Source organism: Rhinoderma darwinii, chromosome 8 (genome assembly GCF_050947455.1).
Source record: "Rhinoderma darwinii isolate aRhiDar2 chromosome 8, aRhiDar2.hap1, whole genome shotgun sequence".
NCBI lineage: Eukaryota > Metazoa > Chordata > Amphibia > Anura > Rhinodermatidae > Rhinoderma > Rhinoderma darwinii.
The window spans coordinates 13778580-13787612 of NC_134694.1; the positions used below are offsets into that span (position 1 = coordinate 13778580).

Here is a 9033-nt window from a genome sequence, read left to right on the forward strand (position 1 = left end):
AAATACGCTCGTGGGATTAAGGCCTAAGAAGCATTTTCAGATAGACTTTTAGGTACACATAGAAAGTTATTGAGAAACCGAGCCTACAAGTATAGTTCATACCCTCATGACAGCAAAAGTAGCTTTATTAACAGCGCTCTCAGGGTATGTGCACACACACTAATTACGTCCGTAATTGACGGACGTATTTCGGCCGCAAGTACCGGACCGAACACAGTGCAGGGAGCCGGGCTCCTAGCATCATAGTTATGTACGATGCTAGGAGTCCCTGCCTCGCTGCAGGACAACTGTCCCGTACTGTAATCATGTTTTCAGTACGGGACAGCAGTTCCACGGAGAGGCAGGGACTCCTAGCATCGTACATAAGTATGATGCTAGGAGCCCGGCTCCCTGCACTGTGTTCGGTCCGGTACTTGCGGCCGAAATACGTCCGTAAATTACGGACGTAATTAGTGTGTGTGCACATACCCTCAGAGTGACTCCGTCAACAGCGCCATCAACGTGACACAATTAACAGCGCCATAGCAAGCTCAGCTTTATTTCTCAAAGGCGTTATCCAGCACTTTTCAAAATTGAAAAGCAGGGCAAGGCGTGGTGTCAAATAATAAAGTAGCAGATATTCTCCGGCTGAAGTCCCCACCGACTCCAGCGCTAAAGCTTAATATCCCTGCCGCTGCAGTCCCGGAAGCACCTGCAGCAATCATGTGGCATTAATCAGGCACGTGCTGCTGCATCCAATCGCTGGCCTCAGCAGAGATGCTGCTACAAACAGCACGCGACCACTGAGGCCAGCGATTGGTTGCAGCAGTACGAGACTATTAGAGCATGTTCAGACGTGGCGGAATTGCTGTGGAATTCCGCTGCGGACAGTCCACAGTGGAAATATCTGCAGCAGCCGTTTTTTTTCCATTGGTTTCTATACCTTCTTAGGTAACTTAGTTCAGACTTTGCGGAAAATAACAGTGCGGAATTTAAGCTGCGGTGCAGAATTTTCCCTCCGCAGCATGCACTGTCTGTTGCGGGGAAGCAGCGGAATTTCACTGCAGATTTCAGACTTTGCAATGCAAAAACTGAAATCTGCGGCAAGTCCGCAGTGATATTCGCAACGTCTGAATTACCTGTCAAATATGCAAATGTTGCTACAGTTTTGTTGCGGAATTGCTGCGATTTTGCGGCGGAAAAATTCCACCACGTCTGAACGTGCCCTTAAATGGCACGTGACTGCTGCAAGAGCTTCCGGGACCGGAGCAACATGTAACAAAGCCTCAGCACTGGATGGGGTGGATACTTAAGGGGGCGAATATCTGCTAGTTTATTATTTTACACCATCTGCTGCCGATAACCCCTTTAAAGAGGCTCTGTCACCACAATATAAGTGCCCTATCCCCTACATAAGGAGATCGGCGCTACAATGTAGGTGACAGCAGTGCTTTTTATTTAGAAAAACGATCTATTTTTACCACTTTATGAGCGATTTTAGCTTTATGCTAATTAGTTTCTTAATGCCCAAGTGGGCGTGTTTTTACTTTAAACCAAGTGGGCGTTGTACAGAGGAGTGTATGACGCTGACCAATCAGTGACCAATCAGTGTCATGCACTTCTCCCCATTCATTTAGTCAGCGCACAGTGACACTGAGTTGTTCACTATGTGCTGTCTTATACTGACACATTAACGTTACTGAAGTGTCTTGACAGTGAATAGACATTTCTTCCAGACAGGACGGGACGTCTATTCACAATTCCTGCACTTCGTTAATATTTCTGTGGTACTTACAGCAGAGCAAGCGTAATCTCGCGAGATCACGCTGTAAATGACAGGTTACAGCGAGATTACGCTTTGCTCTGCTGTAAGTACCGCAGAACCGTTAACGAAGTGAATTGATTGCGAATAGACATCCCGTCCTGGCTGGACGGAATGTCTAGTCACTGTCTAAACACGTCAGTAACGTTAATATGTCAGTATAAGACAGAACATAGCGAACAACGCAGTGTCACTATGCGCTGCCTAAATGAATGGAGAGGAGTGCATGATGCTGATTGGTCAGCGTCATACACTCCTCTGTACAACGCCCACTTGGTCTAAAGTAAAAACACGCCCACTTGGGCATTAAGAAACTCATTAGCATAAAGCTAAAATCGCTCCTAACGTGGTAAAAATAGATAGTTTTTCTAAATAAGAACCACTGCTGTCACCTACATTACAGCGCCCATCTCTTTATGTAGGAGATAGGGCACTTATAATGTGGTGACAGAGTCTATTTAAAGTGCCGTGGAAAAGAGCACTGATTGGTTGCTATGAGCAACAAGTAGAGATTGTGTTATACCTAATGCAGGGCCTGATGGGGCGGGGCATGACAAAGGAATTAAAAGAACACCAATCAGAGAATCCCTGTATCATGCATCAGGCCGTGTAATATGTATCAGTCTCTTGGCAGAGAACTACTGGTGTTTTGGGGGATTTTAGGGTTAAATGCCCTTTGAAAGTCTGTTTAAATACACTTTGCCTTTTTTCTCCATATACCAGTAAAGTTATGATGGGCATTTTTAGTGCTCAGGGTCAGGGAGGTCCCTGGCAGCTCACCCTGTAATCAAGCAGCATCCTGTACCAGCCGCCTTGTGAACAATGTGCCCTGAGATAAACCTGCGTTCTTGTATTGTACATGAAGGCTGCTCACAGACGGATTATAGTAATAAGAAACCAATCATGTTCTTGGGAGAATTAAATAAAGTTATACAATTTTCTAATATACTTTGTTTATTAAGCCCTTGTGGAATTCAAGGTCTTTGCTTGCAGTCATTGAATAGGAGACTTGATTTTTTTTACTTTTAAAAGATGAAAACCTGTCCTGGTCAGGTGATGATCACACAGCTGCATGGCTCGTTACAATACAGTTATCAGAACGGTGTCTTGTAACGAGCTGTACACCTGTGTGATCGTCACATGACCAGGACAGGATTTTGTGTTGGAGATTTCCAGCAAGGCCGGGTTCACACAAGCATGTTCGGTCCGTAAAATACGGACCGTATTTCGGCCGCATTTCCCGGACCGAACACAGTGCAGGGAGCCGTGCTCCTAGCGTCATAGTTATCTGAAAACATGATTACAGTACAGGACAGATGTCCCGCAACGAGGCAGGGATTCTAGCGTCATACATAACTATGATGCTAGGAGCCCGGCTCCCTGCAGTGTGTTCGGTCCGGGAAATGCGGCCGACATACGATACGTATTTTACGGACCGAACATGCTCGTGTGAACCCGTCCTAAGGCCTCACAGAGCCTGTACAGAAACACACTATAGACTCCATGTGCCACAGTTTGGTGCCTCGGGTTCAGCACATATTATGGACATATTCTTCCCCTAAAATGTGGTGTTGCCGTAATGGTATAAACTTGGTGAACACTAAGTTATTTAATATATTATATGGATCTCAAAATGGTGTTATTAAAAATACGACTTACCCAAACAAGCCCTTAAACGCCTACGTCAACGCAAACATTCAAAAGTGATGGCTCTCATAATGAGATTATGAAAGAAAAAAAAATTGCTGTATACGAAAGGCCCAAAATAAGCTGGGTTCTTAAGGGGTTAATGAAAAATCTCCTACTGTTTTGGAGGATCAGACTACACTGAATTGTTTTGTAGTCTGTTACCATGGAAATATTTAGGTCTGAATAGATGCTGTACATACAAAATAATAGGAGATTTTTAATTAATTTGTAAACGTGCTTAATTTTTTTTATTTTTGAGGCATTGGAACAATAAAATATTTTTTGGGTGAAAGTTTACCTTCCCTTTAAGAATGCTCTGGCAAATTAAATGGGCAAGCCAAGTTTTTTAGTTTTTTTTTAAACACAACTCGGCTTTCTGACATTCATCGCTTCCCGCAAAGGAATGTAAGTTGATATAGTTATACCATTGTTACACTGAAAAACAAAGGAAACTACACCCGAATCCTTCCTTCTGAATTCACAAGCACTAGTCCCCTGGGCATTGTTGCCACTGGCCCCTGGTACACAGGACCCGAGACATGGTATAGCTATGATGACAAACACAATATATCTTTCTATTAGCACCGTAAAGGAAGATATTGCGGGGAATTTATCAATAATTCTATGCAAGTTCTCTAGTGCAGAAAAGGCACAAAAGTATAAATTTGTGCAAAAAAAAATAAAAATTTTACTTTTGTGCCGCTTACGTGGGGTAGTGTTGATTTAAAGGGACGGACACTCACAGCCCAACAACAGCAAGTCAACACAACCGCAGCTAACTGCCAAAATGCCACAAATCCCAAATCTCTGGATGAAAAATGGCATTCAGCAAAGTGTGCCATACAGCACCCATTTATTGCTGCTGAGCTAGTGCCATACATGAACAGATACATAGGCCCTACATACTATATTGTCCAGAATTTTATTTAATGCCCAGACAGTGTCATACAGCGCCCACACAAAGCCGAACCATACTCACATAGTACCGTACTTTGGCCACATAGTGCCCTTATAGTATAGTGTGGGCGTTACTTTTCACTAAGCGCTCTTAGTCAGTCAGAAAATAGAAGATTACTCCGGTTTACTGCAGTGAAAACCCATAAACGTTCCTACTAAAGGGCTTATTCAGGCGAACGTATTAATCGCCCCTGTGATGGCCATCACACGGCTGCATGTATTTCTATGGGGCTATTTACATGTCCGGTTTTTGTCCTTTTTCACAGATTCCTCAATAAACTTAAATCTATGAGGGATCCGTGAAACCGGGTCCCGTAAGGGTGCAAATCGGCTGTGGAAAAACTGCAGGTTTTCATGGCTGATTTTACGCACGTTCCTCTAAATATAGCCTTAAAGGGGTTTTCCAGGTTCTGACAACTGATGACATATCCACCGTATAGGTCATCAGCACAGATCAGCTGCTTCGATGCCTCCGTGCACCGGACGTACATGCCAGAAGCAGTTAGCTCCGGCGACGGAATAGCGGCTTATCGGTGCGAGGTCCGGGTGTCAGACCCGCAACGATGACATACTGATGACCTATCCGGTGAATAGGTCATCAGTTGTCAGGAGCTGGACAGCCCCTTTAAGTGGAACTGAGGGCTGGGAAATGCCTACAAGTGAGCCCGGTCTGCCCTTCTGACTGACAAAAGATCACAAAGAGTTGGGCTCATTATTTACATTTAGGCTATGTTCACATGTAGTGTTTTCAGGCGTTTTTCAGGGCCTAAACGCCTCGAAATATGCCTGAAAAAACGGTAGCTGAACGCCTACAAACATCTGCCCATTAAAATCAATGGGAAAAACGGCGTTCTGTTCAGACGAGGCGTTTTGACATTGCTGTTTTAAAAACGGCGCGTAAAAAAAATCGCCCTGTAAAAAGAAGGAACATGTCACTTCTTGAGTCGTTTTTTGAGCTGTTTTTCATACTGCCAATAGAAAAACAGCTCCAAAAAGGGCTACAAAAAACGCCTAAAAAATGGCTGAAAATCAGAGGCTGCTTTCTCTGAAAACAGCGCCGTCATTTTCAGCCGTTTTTGACTTTGTGTGTGAACATACCCTTATAACAACACATAGGGAGGGGATGATTTTTTTTACCAACAGACAATTCCCTTTTAAGATACCATTATTAGTCCCTTTATTTACAGGTAGTGCTTCATGTAAGCACGCTCACTGCACTTCTATCTGGCTGAGAGGGCACAGTGACAGGTGGCATGCCTTAACTACATATAGGGGCGCTGCATTTTAGCTCTTGGTGGACATATAGTGAATTCAAATGTATCAGCTGGATATTATTTATTAGGGCATTTACCCTAATTTAAAGAATCCAGTTTGGTGACCATTCTCTTCAAGGTGAAAAAAGTCATAACTAGGAGTTAAAAAGCAGCATTACCTCGTTGGATAATCACATTTTGTTAGAAGGGCCCGAGCTGATCACAAGGTGCCCGCTGCTGGGCCCCCAAGTGATCAACTGTGATCTGTAGGAATGAAGTGTTCAATATCCCTACAGCGCCACCACAGGTAAAATAAAGTATTGCGCAATGTCTTTTAAAATCAATCCTGACGACATTTTCCATAATGACATAGCTGGAAAATTACGGTATGTAGGTTGAAATCTTGTTCTTTTATTTCCACTCCTCACCCCCCCCCCCCCTCTAAAAAAGAATAGTACTCCAGGAATGTAATGTAAATAGAGTCTGCATGCCTTTTGCATATGATCCTGATTGAACGGTGAGGGGGTGTTTGCCCCCCCCCCCTTCCTTTTAACTAATGTTATATGCATGCATCATTCTTCAGGCATAAGTGTTTCTGTATAAGACCTCATGTACACGACTATATCTGTCTTCAGTGTGCTATCTGCATTTTTTGCGGATGGCACACTGACCCATTAACTTCTATGGGGCCATGCAAACGTCGGCGTTTTTTGCAGATCCGTTGTTCTGTTCCGCAAATTATAGGAACCTGTCCTATCCCTGTCCGTATTTGCAGACCCCTGCCGCCCTTCAAGTCTATGGGAATGGTCCATAAGAATAATGGACAGCACACGGTAGTCATCTGTGTGCTGTCCGCAATTTTTGTATACTTTGCTAGGAAACAGCTGGGAATCCCCTCAGTGACCTTCTTATGGGTGGGTGGGATAACATAGTGACAATTTCCTCCTTCCATTTTTTGGGCGGACCGTGAAATACGGATGACACACGAAAACAACACGGTCATAATATATGGACATCTAAAACGGTTGCAGAGGCCACTCGGAGGCATTAACCAAATACAAACACTGGGATCCTTTGTTTGAGGCCCGATAAACGGCAACGGTCGGGTGCATGGGGTCTAACCAGGCCCCTACCTGTCCCCACTGTCGGAGACTGTCATCTCTATTACCCGTCACCTACGGATGAACGCATGAAGCACTGAGCTCTGGTTCGTTCCCATTCTTTGTCACTTGCCGTCACAACCATTTCCACACCCCGTGCATCTTCTTGTGAAATGTCAATGCGAATGAATAAAGGCAGTTAACAGAGTTGATCTATATCAGCCTATGGAGCCAAACATTAGAAGGGTGATTTATCAACTGGCTCCAGGTTATTTTTGCCGCAATATAACCTTTCCCTCTTTACCCTTTTTAACCTGTTATTATAAAGCAGGAATACAGGTTTGGATTTGGCCACTGATAAGCTGACGTCTGACCAGTGTCAAAATCCAATTTTTTTTCTAAAAGAGGCCCTATGTTTTTGCCCCAGTCAGCTTTCCATTCACTGAGATTATGCTGAGCTTGGGGTGTGCGTTTGCTCATACTAGCAAGAAGAGCTGTAATATAAAGCATGGGGGAGAACAGAACAACAGCCTGGGGATCTGATAGGGTGGTAAAAGCAGTTTAACTGGTGTCAGTGATCATAGCTGAGCCCTATTGGAACAAAACTAAGGCCTTATTCACACGGACGTGTCCGTTTTGAGCACACAAAAAACGCTGCGTTTTGTGCTCGCAAAAGGTCCGTGTGTCATCAGCATATAGTGCGCGGCTGCGTGATTTTCGTGCAGCCGGCATCATGATGACACTCTGGTTTTATGTTTACAAACAGAAAAGCACGTGGTGCTTTTCTGTTTTCATTCATTTATTTTAATACTGGAGCGCGCATCACGCGCGGCACCCGGAAGTGCTTTAATGGGTGCGTGCTGCGCGAAACGTGGCCAAATATAGGACATGTCATGAGTTTCACGCAGCGCACATACGCTGCGTGAAATTCACTGACAGTCTGAACGGCCCCATTCATTAACATAGGTCCGTGTGAATAAGGCCTAAAGAGCAGCAAGTCAGCAGGTGGGGTTCTCACATTTTATCCTGTAAAAAAAAAAATTACAGCCATCTAGAACTCCATGAATCTGAATGATCCAATCCTGCTGCTCCGTAATATGACTTCCGGCTCGGAGTTCAAATGCTGGACTAACAGGAGCTCTGGACTATTGGTACCTTTTTTATTTTACATCTGCAGACAATATATAGCTCGTATTAGGGTTTATTCCTTTGCGGAGTACTTCTGTATTTTTCCTATTTAGTCACCTAAGTGGCCTTTACCTTTTATAAATGCAGGTGCACAAGATTAACATCCCATGTACTGACATGAGCTTGCTCAATGTTCTCTAAAGAGGACCTGTCACCTCTCCTGACTTCTCTTGTTTTATTAAATACTTGTGTTCGCATTGACATAACAATATTTTCTTATATTCATTCATATTCCTCTGTTATTCTTCCTAGAAATGTATAAATAAATTGACAGCTGGGAGTTAATGTTCCCCTTGTCAAAGGGGTGTGTCCCTACACAGTCTCAGGCCGGATTTACACGAGCGTGTGCGTTTTGCGTGCAAAAGGTACATAACAGCTTCGTGTGTCATCACCATATGATGCGCGGCTGCGTGATTTTCGCGCAGCCGCCATCATTATGACACTCTGTATGTTTGTAAACAGAAAAGCACGTGGTGCTTTTCTGTTTTCATTCATACTTTTTACTGCTGTTGCGCGAATCACGCGCGTCACACGGAAGTGCTTCCGTGTGCCGCGCGTGGTTTTCACGCACCCATTGACTTCAATGGGTGCGTGATGCTCGAACAACGCAGAAATATCGGACATGTCGTGAGTTTTACGCAGCGGACACACGCTGCGTGAAACTCACGGACAGTCTGCACGGCCCCATAGACATAGGTCCGTGCGAGGCGCGTGAAAATCAAGCGCGTTGCACGGACGTATTAAACGTTCGTCTAAATAAGCCCTCACTCTGTCAGCCCTGATTGGACAATGTCAGTCTGTATAGGGACACACCCAACTTGTAACACCCAGTTGTTAATTTATTCATACATTTTTAGGAGGAATAACAGAGGAACGGCACAACGTAGAGTTGTAAGAAAAGATGCTCCAGAATTGATATTTCATAGGGAAACAATTACTTACGGACGTAACATGCTCGTGTGAACCCAGCCTAAGATTGAATCTCGTCCGTGTGCTGTGCGTTGAGACAAAGCACACCACACGGCCCGATTGATTTCAATGGGGC

General features: G+C 44.3%; 1 protein-coding gene across 4 annotated transcripts in view; it reads right to left on the reverse strand.

Moving 5' to 3' along the window:
* The window catches only part of SPOUT1 (SPOUT domain containing methyltransferase 1), a 60586-nt gene that overhangs the window by 25029 nt on the left and 26524 nt on the right, over positions 1-9033 (reverse strand). The window lies entirely within an intron of this gene.